At 47.5% G+C, this 16233-nt stretch overlaps 1 long non-coding RNA gene across 1 annotated transcript in view; it reads right to left on the bottom strand.

Annotated features, from left to right (window-relative positions):
- Positions 1 to 4793: 4793 nt before the first annotated feature.
- The window catches only part of LOC142818497 (uncharacterized), a 66880-nt gene continuing 55440 nt past the window's right edge, over positions 4794 to 16233 (bottom strand). Inside the window, exons 2-3 of the long non-coding RNA XR_012895989.1 lie at positions 7415 to 8189; positions 4794 to 6265 (exon numbers count right to left, since the gene is read on the bottom strand). This is a non-coding gene — a long non-coding RNA (uncharacterized LOC142818497). The remainder of the gene's footprint in view (positions 6266 to 7414; positions 8190 to 16233) is intronic.

Genomic DNA, 16233 nt, shown 5'->3' with positions numbered 1-16233 from the left:
GAAGAGAAAGAAAAAATGAGGAAGGAGGGGGAGAAGAGAAAGAGAGAGTGAGGCAGGAGGAGGACGAGGAGGAGACAAGAAAGAGAGAGTGAAGCAGGAGGGGGAGGAGAAGAGAAAGAGAGTGAGGCAGAAGAAGGAGGAGAAGAGAAAGAGACTGAGAGGCAGGAGGAGGAGAAGAGAGAGTGAGGCAGGAGGAGGAGGAGGAGGAGAAGAGAGAGACAGGAAAAATGCTCCAATTTTTTTTTCTTACAATGTAGGCTGACATATATATATAGTATACTATATATATATATAGTAGCCCAGTGTCTGTGAGTCTGTAACGCCAAAATGCTGGCTGTTTCCTCTGGGGGGCGTTGTTGCCTGAAATGCTGGCTTTTCCCTCTGGGTGGCGCTGTTGCTGAAATGCTGGCTTTTCCCTCCGGGTGGCGCTGTTGCTGAAATGCTGGCTTTTCCCTCCGGGTGGCGCTGTTGCTGAAATGCTGGCTGTTCCCTCTGGGAGGTCTGTGCTGCATGGGGAGTGCAGGGCCCAAACGGCCGCTTCCGCCACTAGCTCCCCCGCGGCAGCCCGGCTGAGCAGCGCAAAAGTCATCCGAGTGCCACGGTGGGAGGCGAAGGGGGGTGGTGCGGTGACATGCAGCATGACAGTTGCTCCAGGTCCTGCCCCTAGCCATGAATGTCACCGCCCCGCCCCCCCTCACCTCCCACCATGGAGCTCGGCAGACTTCTGCGCCGCTTAGCCAGGCCGCCGCGTGGGAGCAAGCAATGCAAGCGACCATTTGGGCTCCACACTCCTCAAGCAGCACAGGCTGTTTGGGCTCCGTGGTCCCCCGAGTGAGAGGCAGGAGGCGGAGGAGAGCTGAGGGGGGGGAGGAAGTAGGCGGAGAAGAGAGAGAGAGAGACTAGAGGCTCAGGAGAGAAGACCGACATGGAAGAGAGACCTGAAAATCCCATCTTATGACAGGCTAAGTGGCTAGTATATATATAACAGCTCTTTACAAATAAATTTTCTTGAAAAAATTTAGCAGTAATTGACTTGCGCTCCCTGCTGTCAACTTTTTCTGGCCAAGCAAACGTTTTCATAGGTAGGGGTTCCTTGGGATATGAAAAACTTTTATGGGTTCCTCCATGAGAAAAAGTTTGGGAATCACTGATGTATGCATTTCCTGTACTGCCACATGAGGGCAGCAGAAACAGCATTATGCAGCCAATGGTTGTTAAATTGCTCTGTGTGGAGGTGGGGGGGAGGAGGTCTTTTAACAATACAGAAGAAAAGTCTTGGACTAAAGTCTGAGGTGCTTACAGAGTTAGGACACTGGGCCTGAATGCAGTGAAGCAAAGAAATGCATCTGTTTGGAAGAGAAAATTTGGATTGCATTAGGCTTTTAACAAGAATTTAACTGTTGAAGAGGAAGAAAGTAGTCACCAGTTCAAATTCTTCCTCAGCATGTTCATCAGATGCTCCATAGCCTGGGATACCCAGGTTGATCACTTCAAATGAAATCTAGCAATTGGATCTCAGATAAGATCCACAAAATACATTTATATTTTTTGTTCACTTTCATGTAAAATAAACCTTACTGAATTTAAAAAAAAAAATCACCAAAAAACTTATTGTATAATTTATCTGTCTTCTTAGCAATTATCTAAGTCCCAATCTAGAGCTTTGTGGTGTTAGAAATATATAGATTGGGAAGGAGGTGAAATTATTTGAATAATATCGTGTTGCTGTCTTGATTCCCAAGTGATCTGGGAGACAGCTTTATTCATCCAATTCTCATTCATCTTGAATGGAAGCTGGGAGTCCCAGTCCATTAAGCAGTTAACATAATTTCAGCCCACTATGCTCCTGCTTAGTACAAGAACTGCTCACAAGATTTCATTCACCATTTTCTTATTTTTTATCCCTGAACATTCTCAGCCCTTCCCCGTACACACACGCACGTGCACACACACATTCCCCTCTCTTTTTATGCCCCCTTTTGCCATTGGAAAAGAGGGGACAGGGAATCAGTCTTCTTTTTTACATAATATAAGAAAAACCTCCTGTGTGCCAAATGAGCATGAGTCTAACATTGAGCAGCCCAATGGGTGTGAAAAGGGAGGGACCTAGAGAACTGGGAAGTTTTTTGTTTTGTTTCAGTTTGCTGGTTTGAAGTCACATGACATGACTCTGCCATTCAAAAGGCTCATGAGCTGGCCTAGTCCAGAGAGTAGTAACGACTGATGTCTTGTTCCTGAGAGTTGTGGGGAAAGGGTTAGCTATCATGGTAATGGGTTTTTTGTTTGTTTGTTTGGTTGGTTGGTTGGTTTTTAAGGCCTTTTATTTAATTGGAAATAAGTTTTTTTTCCCAGCTAGGTTGAGAAACTAACACTTGCATAGTTCTGAGCCCAAATGGCAATGGCACTGCGCTTTAGCTGTGATCTGGAAGGTGAAAGTGATGAGGCATAGGATAGCATCTGCTTAATGGAAGCAGCTAGTTTTTGTCATGGGCTGTATTGAAGGAAAGGCCTCACGTAAACAAATAACATAGGATAGAAGAGAGGATAGACGAGAGCAAGTCAGTTAAGTTGCTCCTGGTTCTTGTTTAGCTCAGTGGTGCCAATGCAAACCAATGTGGGATGCCATGTACCAGAGCCGGGAGGTTTTGGTCTCAGCCCCTGCGGGTTTCCACAGATTATAGTTGTGTTGAAAGGCTATCGCCCAGTTAGCAGACCCTGTTGAGCTCACAACTAGCTTGGACCCCCCACAACTTACTACAGGAGCCTACCTCTTCTTTAAAGTTGTCTGGAAGGGAGCAGCACCCCAAGAGGCTGTAATCTCCCTAACCAACACAAAGAAGCATATAATACAGCTTCCAGGCCCAAGTCTGCTATAAGCTGGAAGACCAGGAGATATCCTGTCTGACGATGGCAGAAGGGTGGGAAGCCCAGCTCTTCTCCAGCCTAGAAGACTCCTTGTAAGCTTGACAAGGGCAGAGGATCTCCTAGGAAGCTCCCAGGTAGAAGGTAATTACCTGTGACTCCTTGGCTATGTTTACACTACAGGGTTCTTGCACAAGAAGCTTTCTGCAGAAGAGATCTTCCACAAAAATTTGCACAAGAGTGCAGCCACACTCCTAGGACACTCTCTGGCATATAAAATCACCTGGAACCAGTTCTAGCTGGGTTTTAGGTCACCAATTGCTCTCGAGTGCTGATGCTGGAGAAATATATTTAAAGGGACCCCCCTGGACAGACGTTTCTCTGTTTCTGCTGCCTGTTTACAGACCTTTGCTGCACAGAGTTGTCTGTCTCAAGGACCTGGATGCAACCATGGCCAGATTTGCTGCCCTGGGGTTCCCCAACTGCGGGGGAGCCATCAATGGTATGAACATTCCAATCCAGGCCCCGGACCATCAAGCAGCCCAGTTCATCAATCACAAGGAATACTTTTCTGTAGTCCTGCAGGCTCTGGTGGACCACTGGGGCCACTTTACAAAAATGTATGTGGGGTAGGCAGGCAAAGCATATGATATTTGCATTTTTAGATATTCCAGCCTGTGCGCCAAGCTGGAATATCATCGCTTTCATTTTTCCATTCTCTGGATATATCTATTTTCCAGAGATGATGCCATGTTTGGTTTGTCATATGCAAAGTGGCAAGGACTTTCCCCAGGGTTTGCATTGCATCACATACAAGTGGCTAACAAGTTACTACATTTACTACATACCATGTAGCAAAGTCTGTAATTTCCTTTTTCCACCCCACAATGAAGTTGTCTCAGTGTGCAACACTTTGCTCTTGCTGAACCTATGTTACCCACAACTATCCCATTCGCAGAGAAAACAGCAGTACTTTGTGTATCCAGTCTACAGACCAAGCAAGAGAGCAACAACCTTCAAATCACCACAAAGCTGCCACTGATGTTGGTCATAGTTTATGCACCTCAAAAGTAGTTTCATGTTGTCATACGTTGCCTTCATATGGACTGCATGACGAACTGGAATTGATGGCAAAACATTGCCATTATGCAGCAAAACATCTATGACTTCTAGGAATAACACGATGCAATTCATGTGGGAGATTTGTTTTCCGCAAAAAAGCCCCGATCGCAAAAATGGCGATCGGGGCTTTTTTGCGGAAAAGCACGTCTAGATTGACACAGACGCTTTTCCGCAAAAAGTGCTTTTGCAGAAAAGCGTCCATGCCAACCTAGACGCTCTGTTCCGAAAATGCTTTTAACGGAAAACTTTTCCGTTAAAGGCATTTCCAGAAAATCATGCCAGTCTAGACCTAGCCATCATGTATGACGCAATACCAGCTTCAGAGTGCATCATTTATTGTTTTGCGTAAAAAGCAAGTACTGTCCAAACCAAGTCATAGATTTATTCATAGATCCAGTAAAAAATGTATTTTAGTCATTTCTGGTTTAAACTGAGATCCCCTCCCTTTATAACTGACTTATCCTCCACCATTCGCAAGTCAAGGGTCGTATATACTGACCCAATAGCATATCTTGAAAACTAGAGCCAATCAACAATTTTAAGCATCATTTTCATTCTCGGTGACCCAGAATTAGTAAAGTTTGACTACATTTATTTCAGAAGCATTTTGGCTGAAGAGCAGTATAGTTTGTACCTTATTTTGCAGAGGTGAACACAAGTACTGATAAAATTAGATAATAATTCACACATTGTTGTAAAAGGGATAAACTGAAAAGTTTTCCGTTAAAAGCATTTTTGGAAAAGTGCATCTAGATTGGCAGGATGCTTTTCCGGAAAAGCACTTTTTGCGGAAAAGTGTCCGTGGCCAATCTAGACGCGGTTTTCCACAAAAAAGCCCCGATCGCCTTTTTCACGATCAGGGCTTTTTTGCGGAAAACAGTACTATGCTGTCTACACTGGCCCTTTTGCGCAAAAGTCTTTCAGAAAAAGACTTTTGCCCGAACAGGAGCAGCATAGTTTTTCCGGAAAAGCATTGATGATTTTACATGAGATCGTCAGTGGTTTTGTGGAAATTCAAGCAGCCAATGTAGACAGCTGGCAAGTTTTTCCGCAAAAGCAGATGATTTTGTGGAAAAACTTGCCAGTCTAGACACAGCCCTATTGTTCAGAACTAGGGCCACACAAAATGTTTGTAATGAACCTATTGCCTTGGCTGGGGTGTCGTTGTTTAGTTGGAGAAGGGAAAAGTGGTCAGTGGATTGAGAATCTGAAAACAAGAAGCTAATAATAAGAGGCTAAAGGGCTTTTGGCTCAGCTCTATTAATATTTTTATGGTAGCAACTGGATGTTGTAGGCACTCCACAAACAAAGAGATAGCTCTGCCCCAAAGAGTGTAGTCTAAACTAAACCTGATGGTCAGCGGGCACCCAAAGCTTGGTCTGGGTTTGCCAAGAGAATGGTCCAGCTTTGAATCCCCCACCTTTCTCGAGTAAGGCTACGTCTAGACTATATCCCTCTATTGGCAGAGGGATGTAAATGAAGCACTTCGAAATTGCGCTTTTTTGAAAGATCCTGTAAACCTTGGGGCCACTCCCTATAAGCGCCAGAGTGATCTCGGGGAGGTTTACAGGATCTTTTGAAAAAGTGCCTTGTTTTTGAAAGAACCAAGTCTAGACTGCAGGTTGAGTTTCAAAAAAGCGCTTTTTTGAAAGTGCGCCATTACATGATTATGCAAATGAAGCACGGGATATTTAAATCCCGGATTCATTTGCAATTTTGAACTGTCTAATTTACATCCCTCTGTCGAAAGAGGGATGTAGTCTAGACACAACCTGAGAGACAGCCAACTCCTTCCCAGCCCTGGAGCCTCGGGAGCTACGTCTACACTACAGTGTTTTTCTGCAAAAACCTGTGGCGCGTCCACACCTCAAGCGCACTTTTGCGCAAGAAAAGCTACAGTCAATTGACAGAAGAGAGGGCTTTTTGCGGTGTAAGTATTTCTCTTTCATTAGCAACTTTGGTATGCTTCATTTGCCTCCCTGGTTCGAACTAGGGGGCAAGAGTAGACATATTCACAGACAGAGCTACCCTGTCCATAGGACAAGGACAATTTGGGGTGGCTTCACCAGGCCCTGCACTTTGGGGGGCCCTACAGTGGCTGCCTCAGCCATCCTATGGATGAGTCCTAGGGTGGCTTGTGGATTACCAGAAGGATATGAATGCTGTTGATGGCTCTTGCGCAGTTGGGGAACCCCAGGGCAGCAAATCTGGCCATGGTTGCATCCAGGTCCTCGAGACAGACAACTCTGTACAGAAGCAGAGAGCTGATGGCCCTGAAGATCTGCAGAAGGAGACAAAGAAACACACAAAACAGAGTATGAGCGAGGGGTTGCCTGAGCCCTTGGGAGGTGCCTGTCCCTCTCCCCTCCTATGCCCCCCTAAACCGCCAGGAGCAACTCCCTAAGGGTATGTCTACACTACAAAGTTAATTCGAACTAACAGACGTTAGTTCGAATTAACTTTGATAGGTGCTACACTAGTGCTCCGCTAGTTCGAACTTAATTCGAACTAGCGGAGCGCTTAGTTCGAACTAGGTAAACCTCATTCCACGAGGACTAAGCCTAGTTAGAACTTACTAGTTCGAATTAAGGGCTGTGTAGCCCCTTAATTCGAACTAGTAGGAGGCTAGCCCTCCCCAGCTTTCCCTGGTGGCCAATCTAGCCAACACCAGGGAAACTCGTATGCCCCCCTCCCGGCCCCAGACCCCTTAAAGGGGCACGGGCTGGCTACGGTGCCAATGCCAGGTGCAAGCCTGCCAGCACGCAGCCAGCAGACCCAGCATCTGGCACGGCTCGAGCCAGCCATCCGATGCCCCCCAGCCCTCCCCCTCTTCCCGGGACCAGGCTGGTGGCTCCCGGGAGCTTGCCCAGGACCGCAAGAGGCGGGCACCTATCTGGTCTAGTGCAGACATCGTGGACCTCGTCCATGACCTCCGCACTAGGCACAGGAAAGGGGCCGTCCAGGGCAGGAGAGCTGCCAGCCTGGCCACCCAGGAACAGGTGTGCATGAAAATCAAGGTGGTCCACTGAGACCCCCGACCCTGAGCCCTGAGCTTACAGTGGCCGTACTGGGTCAGACCAAAGGTCCATCTAGCCCAGTAGCCTGTCTGCCGACAGCGGCCAACCCTAGGGACCCTGGAGGGGGTGGACCAAAGACAGTGACCAAGCCATTTGTCTCTTGCCATCCCTCTCCAGCCTTCCACAAACTTCGGGCAGGGACACCACTCCTACCCTCTGGCTAATACCACTCCATGGACCCAACCTCCATGAATTGATCTCACTTCTCTTTAAACTCTGTTCTAGTTGTAGCCTTCACAGCCTCCTGCAGCAAGCCTCTACCCTCTACAGTCCCCAGCTTCCTCCTCCCAAGTGTCCCCCTTATCTAACACCCTCCGCCCTCCCCATGCAGGGACTGCAGTCCGTGAACTTACCTGCCTAAGCAGGGCCCCGACAGTGGCCTACTCCACTCCAAACTGGTTGGCCACTGACCTCGATAGCTGTCTGGGGTGGCCAGCTTCCAGAAGGTGATTGCAACTCGCTTCTGCAGGGGGATGGCGGGCCGCGGATGGGTGTCGAGTCTCTGGAGGGCAGGTGCCAGCCAGGCACAGAGCTTGAGGAAGGGGGCTTTGCACATTCTGAAGTTGTGCAGTCACTGCTGGTCATCCCACCGCTCTATGACCAGCCAGTCCCACCATTCCGAACTGGTCTCCAGCCTCCAGAACCTTCTGGGTATGGTGGGGTGCAGCAGCTAGAGTGGAGCAGCCACAGCCATGCAGAGAGTGACAAGAAGGAGTTCCAAATCCACATCCAGCATGAAGATATAGGCAGCTGGAAGCAAATGCTGCAGGAACTGTGGCATGGCCATGTGGGGCCATCACCTGCCCAGGGGCAGCTCCAGCTCCATGGCACACACAACGGCAAAAAGCTATGGCATCCCAAAAAAGAACAGGGAAGCCACAGCAGGCACTGCTGATGCTTTGCTATCCCTCATCAGAGATCCACAAGCAGGCAGCAGAAACAGAGAATGGCTGTCCAGGGGGGTCTTTTTAATTGCACGTCTTTGAAGGGCTCCAGCAGCAGCACTCGAGAGCAACTGGTGACCTAAAGCCAGGCTAGAACCAGTTCCAAGTGGTTTTATATGTGAGGAGTGTGGCTGCACTCTTGCGCAAAAGATCTCTTCTGCAAAAAGCTTCTTGTGCAAAGAGCCTGCAATGTAAACATAGCCTGAGAGAGGTGAGTGTGTTTGTGACTAGGCCAGAAGGCCATATATACCCTGATAGAGGGAAGTGTGCTTTCAGACTAGGCTGGAAGGGCTGTATATTCCCTGATATAGGGAACTCTACTTTGGGACAAGGCCTGTAGGACTGTATATTCCCTTACAGAAGGAACTGTTCTTTGGGACTAGGCCTGCAGGGCCATATATACTCTGACAGAGGGTACTGTGTTTTGAATTAAGCCAAAGGGAAGTATATACCCTATTAGAGGGAACTGCACTTTGGGAGTAGGCCTGCAGGGCTGTATATTACATTAAAAAAGGGACTGAACTTTGATCTGGGCCGGAAGGCCATATATACCATGAAAGAGTGACATTAGATATAACCTGAGTCTATGAGACAGGTTGGACCTGTGAAAAGGGAGCCCTAACTCAGACTTTGGGGCTTCTAAATCATAAAGGGGACTTGCCCCTCAACAGAGATAAAAGGCATTTCAGTCAGAGATCCACAGGATCAGTTCTATGCCCCTGCTTTAAGACTAGGAGGAACCTTTCAGCCTGTGAGGCCCATGAGGGATCCTACTATTGTCTAAGAGTTGGTTATGCAGCCTCACTGTCTGCAACACTGTTGGGTCAAGTGATCCTGTTTCACATCATGAGCTCTCCCTAGTGGGTCCAGCTGAGCCAGACTCCTGGTCAGAGACTTGTATGTTCTTCAGGAACCAGTGTACCTCAGCTAGTATTTGCAGTGACTTCAGACAGCCTCTTCCAAACAGAGCAGGATTTATTAGTCAGCAGGCACACAGCCTAGGGAAGTCTTTTGGATGGCACCGAGAACTAATGGCAACATACATTGTGGCTTGGCCATGCCAGTTTTCCACAGTCGAACTGCTCCATTCCTGGTACCCTGTGCCTCTCCAAAGGGTAGCCAAGCCTCTTCCCTTTATTCTCACCTATGTGATGAGTTGCCCCTTTAAAATGCTGCCTTCATGCTATTCAAAGGGGCAGCCCCTTTGAATCCCGTGCAGAGGTGGCGTTTTAAAGGAGCAGCCCACCACACAGCTGTGAAGCGGCCACTTTGGGGTTAAAGTGGCATTGCCACTGCCACTTTGAAGTACCTTTTCCCCTCCCCGCCTTGCTTCCTCTATTTCATAGAGGCAGCAAGGGGGGCATGGTGGTGGGAACTAACTAGTCAACTAGTTGACATTACTATCCAATAAGCAAATGCTTATCGGATAGTCAACTAGTCTTTAACATCCTCAGTCAGGAGTGGGGAGAGAACATGCCCCAAGTATGTTCAATTTTGCAAGACTCATATATGCATCATATACTGAAATGTACACACCAATCACTGAAACATATGAATGATGTTTTGTCCTCAGTGGCCACTTTGACTCCAGGAAAGAGCAATATCAGTAGCCACCAGACTTTCCTTCTAGCAATGCCCCATTTCCTTCCCTCTCCCCCTCCTGGCCACCAGTGTTCTCTCTAATCTTTTCCTCCTATGTACAGAATAAGTTCTTCTATGTGCACTGAGGCATGAAGGACCATACCAGTAGAAACAAAGCCTAGCTGTGGGTGCTCTGCTAATCATCTGGGCAGCATCTGAATCTCTTGTGAGTGGCTGCACAACTGCACAGCTTACAGGGAGCCCTGCCAGTCACTTCTTTCTGGCACTTGCCAGGGATGCAGGTTTGTTGCTGTTCTAGGAAGCCTGCCTTGAAATATTTTCATTCTAGCAGTATGAGGCACCAAAACTAGCATATTATTCTTAACCATTGGGTTGAGCAAGATAGAAGTGATATAATGGAAGATCTTTGTCATGCTGTAAACTCTTACTGCTTGTCATTGCTAGATTTGAAAGATGGTTCAGATGTCAACCTCCCAGGCACAAGCAGCATGGTCTCTTTGGAAATTCTTGGCCTTCTGTTTCTGCCAAAAAGGGAGTGCCAGCAGATTCTCAGGGCAGCTGACTGGCATGAGCTGGTATTCCATGGCAGCAGAAAGACACTTTTTCCATCCATTGCTGTCTGAATATGCAGTCCTGCCAGGAATTAGACTAGGGTTCTATTTACCCCTTATTATTGTAGGCATATCAGTGGGTGCTGCGTCATTCTGCCAGCTGCTTGGTCTGGAGAAAATTAAGCCATTGTTGCTACACTAACTGATAGGTTTACTGCTCCCATATGAGGTCATCCAAGAGCTTAAGCATTGAAATAAATTGCCTAAGGAGATTGTGAAGCTCCATCACTGGAGATTTTTAAAAGAAGGTTAGACAGATGTCTTGTCATGGATGGTCCTGGAGTGAAAGGCACTGGATAATCTCTTAAGGTCCCTTCTAGGTGAGAACTACCTTCACAGGTTTCTGCCACTAGATGTTCAGTGCTCTTCATCCATTAGTGATTCAAGCCTCAGCAGGTTAATCAAGCTGGCCTGACCTGACACATTGCTGAAGATGCCACCTCACAACGTTCTAATATATGGCACCATTTGAAATGATTGCCAAGGGCAGGAGATGATTATGGGAAACAGGAAGCTGTCTGCTTCAATGTCAAATGTGGAAAAAATGTTGAGTTTTTTATAAAATTTTAGTTCTGCCTTGTTTCTAGAGTCTCTAAGTACAGTTGAATACTTCCATATAGTAGAGTCAGGTGTTTGCATACTTGTCCTTAAACAAATGTGTACCCAAAGTCTGTCTCAAAACTTGTTTGGATTAGACTGGAGTGACACACCATACCAGACACACTGTATCATACAGGTGTGTGAAGTTAAGATGACGTGAGTGTGAACTTGATATTGACAGTGAAGAGAAATGGCTGATGTCATTGTTCTTATCTGGCTTCCCAAAAAACCTTGTTTGAACCGAATTTATTAAGCCTTCCAGAATGTGTGGCCATGAAGAAGTGCTCCATGAAATGCCTGGAACAAACCTGAAATACTGAAATCAAATCAAGTGACTCACAAAGATAAAGGAAGCTGAGCAGCTATGGTTGCTCTGAGGCTCACCGATGAGATGGGAGAAAAGAGAGTGTTTCCCAGGGGCCCAGCAATTTAAAAGGACCCCAGATGCTGTTACAATAGCTCTGCAGAAGAGCGTCTCTTGATTCAAAGATGCTTTTGATACGCCCCATGCAGGTTCTGGGGATGGATTATTGGGCCATAGAACCTGTTGAAAGCATCTTTGAATCAAGAGAGGCTGCTATAGCTTTTCCAGAGCAGGCAGGTTGAGTCTGGGGAAGGGAGGGGTGGCTCAGTTCAGCTTTCCTGGGCTCCTTTTTTAACTTCTCCAAGCTGAGAAGGGAGAGGAGCTTGTGGCCTCAGCTGAGGAAAGCAGGTAGAGGGCCCAGAATTGTTGTCCTTTTCCCCACCAGAAGATGCTGGAGCAGCATGAATTGTAGAACAGGAAGTGGAATCTGACTCTTTAACCTTGTGATTAATATAATTCACAATTTGTGTACATCTTATTAGTTCAGGATGCTGTTGTTTATCTCTGGAGTAAAAAGTAATTAAGGGCTAAGAAGTAAAATAAGGAAACAGCATCCCCTTTGCATCAGCAGCAGTAACACAAACAGAAAAGTAGAATGGTAGCTGGCTAGGGAGAGGAAAACAATATGCACTAAAGTTCCTCAGCAGAGGCCTATTCTCCCCTACATGGGACAAACCTCTGTAGGGAACATAGAACGGTGACGTTTAACTCATGGGATTGCCTTTGAAAGCAATGAGCCTTACTTGCTTGTGGAAAATGCTGTACATTCCCGCCCTTTTACTCTTGGATCTTACAAGTCACGTTCACATTTTTTTTGTTGCCACAAGGTGGAATCAAAACACATGAGATCAGGTCTTATGATGGCATTTTAATCCCTGGGTGGTAGGAAAGACATTGTGCTTCGTGGGCAAGGATTGTGTTTGGACAGTGCCTGACACAACAGGGACCCAGTCTTGAAGGCAGCCGTTAGGGGTTGCCTTGATGTAATTGTAACCCCTCCTGTTGGCTAGCCCAGTGTGAGGTTATTCAGCATAGGGGAAGCTTGTGACTCCTTACACCACTGTGGGGGGAGGGCTAGGCCTGAGGCTGCCTGGTGTGCTCTGCGTTGTGTGTGAGTGCACCTCAGACCAGACCCACTCCAACAAATCACCAGGAACAGGCTTTATTCTGTAAAAAACATAGAACAGGAAAACAGTTCAGCAGCCCCTTCTCTCAGCATGCAGCCTGTGTGCTGCTTCTAGCACAGTCCTTGCTGAGACCCTGCCGGGGGCAGAGGCCCTACAGCACACAACACAGCCCCCTTGGAACACATGTTCCAACTCCCACAGTAACTAAACCCCACGTAACCAAGTCCAGGTTCTCCCTTTGTGTCTCTTAAACTCCTCTCAGGGTGCTCTATAGCCCTTTCTGGTCCTACCTGTAAAAAACATAGAACAGGAAAACAGTTCAGCAGCCCCTTCTCTCAGCATGCAGCCTGTGTGCTGCTTCTAGCATAGCCCTTGCTGAGACCCTGCTGGGGGCAAAGGGCACATCCTGGAAGGAACCAGGGAGTTCTCCCAACATGCCGCAGTTTGTAGTCCACAACTTCTAGTTCCCAGGGCTGCTGCTGAAACACACTGGACCTTGGGCTACACCATGAATGATAATGGATGTCTGCAGTGCAATAAAACACTTCTGGCTGGCCCATGTAAGATGACTTGGGCTTGGGTTGCAGGGCTGACAAACTGCAGTGTAAAGATTTGGTCTTGGGCTGGAGCTAGGGTTGCAATCTTTCTGATCCTTGAAAAACAAAACTCCTTCCCCTGCTTCTCTGAGGCCCTTTCCCTAAGCCCCCTCCCTCATCATCCCTGTCACTAGCTCTCCACTCCTAAACCTGCTGCTTGCTCACCCATGCTCCAGGCTTTACCTGCTGCCTGCAGAGCCAGGCAGGTAGGAGCCTGCCTGCCCAATTGGGGCATAGCTGGGCATGGCAGAGGGGCAGACCCCACGGTGAGGAGCTGGGATGGGGAAATGGGGAACAGAGGGTGGCAGTTAGTCCCTAGAGCAAGAGATTGGTGAGGGGAAATTGGGGAACAGCAGAGGGAGTCCACCCCTGGAGTGAGGGTCTGGGGAGGATAAATGGGGGCATTGTGGAGTAGAGTGGTCCCCAGATCAAGGAGGCAAGGTGGGGAAATCAGAGCACAACACAGTGGACAATTAGTCCCTGGAGTAAGAGACCACAAAAAGGAAAGCAGGACACAGCTGCGTGGGGGGAGGGGGAAGGTGGGTCACCATTCTTGGTGGAAAAATCAGAGCACAGCACTGGGAGGGGTCCTCAGAGCAAGAGGACTGTTGCGGAAATCAGGACACTGAAGGATAGAGAATCTGTCCCTGGAGTGAGAAGCTGGAGAAGGGAAAGGAAGAAAGGCCAGGGAGATCCCCAGAACTTAGCAGTGTTCCTTCTAATTTTTTCCAGAATAAATGTTATGTGCACTGAAGCATGTGCAGATGTGCACTACCTATTGAAATACATGCTGTTGACTGTGGGTGCTCTGCTAATCTGATGGGTGGCACCTCAGTCTCTCCTGGGTTACTGCCCAAGCATCCAGGCTATAGGGAACACATTGGTAGGAAAATAGGAGCAGCCTGCTCCACTCTGTCCTGCCATCCCTCTCTCAGCCAGTTGCACTTTGCTTGGCTGGGACACTTTGCTTCCTGCTGCCATGGTGAAGCAGAGCCAAACTGGATGGGAGAGGGTGGCAGGTGGGATGGGGCAGGGCAGAGCAGGCTGCTAAGTTGCTCCAGCTCCCGCTGTTGTGGTGAATGCAGGGGGCCTGACCCTTGCTGCCATTCTGTGCCAGGTTCCCAGGTAATCCTCATTGCTTGAGAAGTAACAGTTAATTCGAGGGAAGGGTTTTGGATCCAACTACCACGTCTACCCACGGCGAGTTAATTCAGGCTACTGGCATTTTAAAATGGTGACCGGCCACGAATATGCCAATCAAGCATGGGATATTTAAATCCCATGCTTCATTAGCAACTTCAGTATGCTTCGTTTGCCTCCCTGGTTCGAACTAGGGGGCAAATGTAGACATACCCTTCGAGCCCAAATCAGTCAAAACAAGCCAGCTAGTATTTTATTGCAGTGTAGACATATCCATGGCTTTGCAGATGGATCCCTGGGACTCAAACCTGTGAACAAAACATGAGCTATTGGAATTCAGGTCCACTGCCTGCAAACCACACACAGTGAGCTCTAGTAGGGCCAGTCACTCAGCACTGAAGAGGTCCACCCTGCATGATTTCCCTTCTGTTCTGAACCACAGGACAATGATGACAACCCTGAACATTCCTGGAGTAAGCCAAGGTGAGCAAAGACTTCAGGTCATTTAGCACTCAGTCAAGGAAGTCAATTACAGTGTCTGGTCATGCTTCCTGCTACCTGCCATGTATCCTAGCCACGTCACACACAATGCATTCTGAGCATGCAAGGTATTGGAGTGGGTGATGTCATACATAGTCCATCATCACATGCAAGGTGAGTGATACCTAATGATTAGCATAAAGGATAGGGAGTCACAACTCCTGATGCCTATTCTTTGCTCTGCCATTGACTCACTGTGTGACCTTTGGCAAGTCACTTCACATCTCCATGCCTCCATTTCCCTGTGTGTAAAATAGGAATAACACAACATGCCCCACCTAGAGTCTGTTTAATGCAAATTAGATGTAGCTCATGGATAAATGACAGCTTGCAAAAGTGGCTTTCAGATGGATGGAATCATAGTGTCACACTGATCTGTATCAACGTCAGAGGCTTTCAGAGCAGAAAAGCACCCACAAGCTGACAATTTTATCAGCTAGTTTTATTCTCCTTTGTACTTCTGTCTGTAATAAATAGCTATTCTTCATCCATGCACTGATAAGAATCTGGGAAGCTCCACTAGTTACTGAACCCAGCAATCAGCTCAGGCTCCAATCAGTAGGCTCCTATCAGTCCTCCTAATGAAAACAAACACAAAGCCCTCACATGCATGTCCCAGGGATACCCTGCAGGCAATAAAGGGAAGTTCCATTTTTTCTTACCATTCAGACCATAAAAGAGGAGCTTAAACAAAGGCTGCTGGTGCTCAGCACAGGATTTCAAACACACTGGTTTTCATTTTACAGTCCTTCTAAGGCAAATAATCTAGAATTAAGTGATATTATAAAGATAAAACAGGATTGCTGGAAAACACTGATAAAAGACAGCAACAGTCATTTACATATAAATAATCATAAAACATCAGAACTTCCCTGCTTTAAATCTCATTAAAAGAGCAGAGCCTCTCACTGTGCTTAATGCAGAGTTGTATCTCCCTCATCTATATGACAGCTCACCAATGTGATTTGCATCAAGTGAACAGGTGGAATTGTCAGCCTAAATGAAGTCATTTCTGCTATAGGGAAACAAATACAGACCACTGCTCTGGGCTTCCACAGTGAAAAGATTGCCTCTGATGCCTTGTCTTCACTTACTAGGAGATCAATGCTGTGGAGATCAATCTCCCAGAGTTTGCTTTCTTGGGTCTAGCAAAGTCCCACTAAATCAACTGCTGATCACACTCCCATCAACTCTGGTACTCCACTGGGTTGCAAGTAGTAAGAGAAGTCGACAGCAGTAGGGACTGGGGATGTGACAAATAGTTGGATAGTCCACTACCCAACAATCTCCTGCTTATCAGGTAGCACTATTGACTGTTTGGTTATCCCTATATCCCCCATCACTCTGCACTTTTAAAGGGATAGAGAGGAGTTGACATGCAAAAACACTGGCTGAATCTCCGGTCACTTGCCAGGTCTCAGGACAACCTGTGTCCCTTGCCACTCTTCATTGTGGCAGTCGGTTCCAAAGCATCTGCTCTGTCCCTTTAAAAATGCAGAATGGCAACAGGGGAGCAGGGGCTGATGGGAGCTTGTGCTGAGAGAGACCCAAGGAATTGGGTGCTGCTGCTCTGTCCCTTTAAGAATGTAGAGTGGCAAGGGCAGGGGACCAGAGACTGAGCCAGAATCTTTGTGCACCACCTCCTCTC

This window comes from Pelodiscus sinensis, chromosome 15 (genome assembly GCF_049634645.1).
Source record: "Pelodiscus sinensis isolate JC-2024 chromosome 15, ASM4963464v1, whole genome shotgun sequence".
NCBI classification, from domain to species: Eukaryota; Metazoa; Chordata; order Testudines; family Trionychidae; genus Pelodiscus; species Pelodiscus sinensis.
This window is presented reverse-complemented; position numbering and strand designations above follow the sequence as displayed.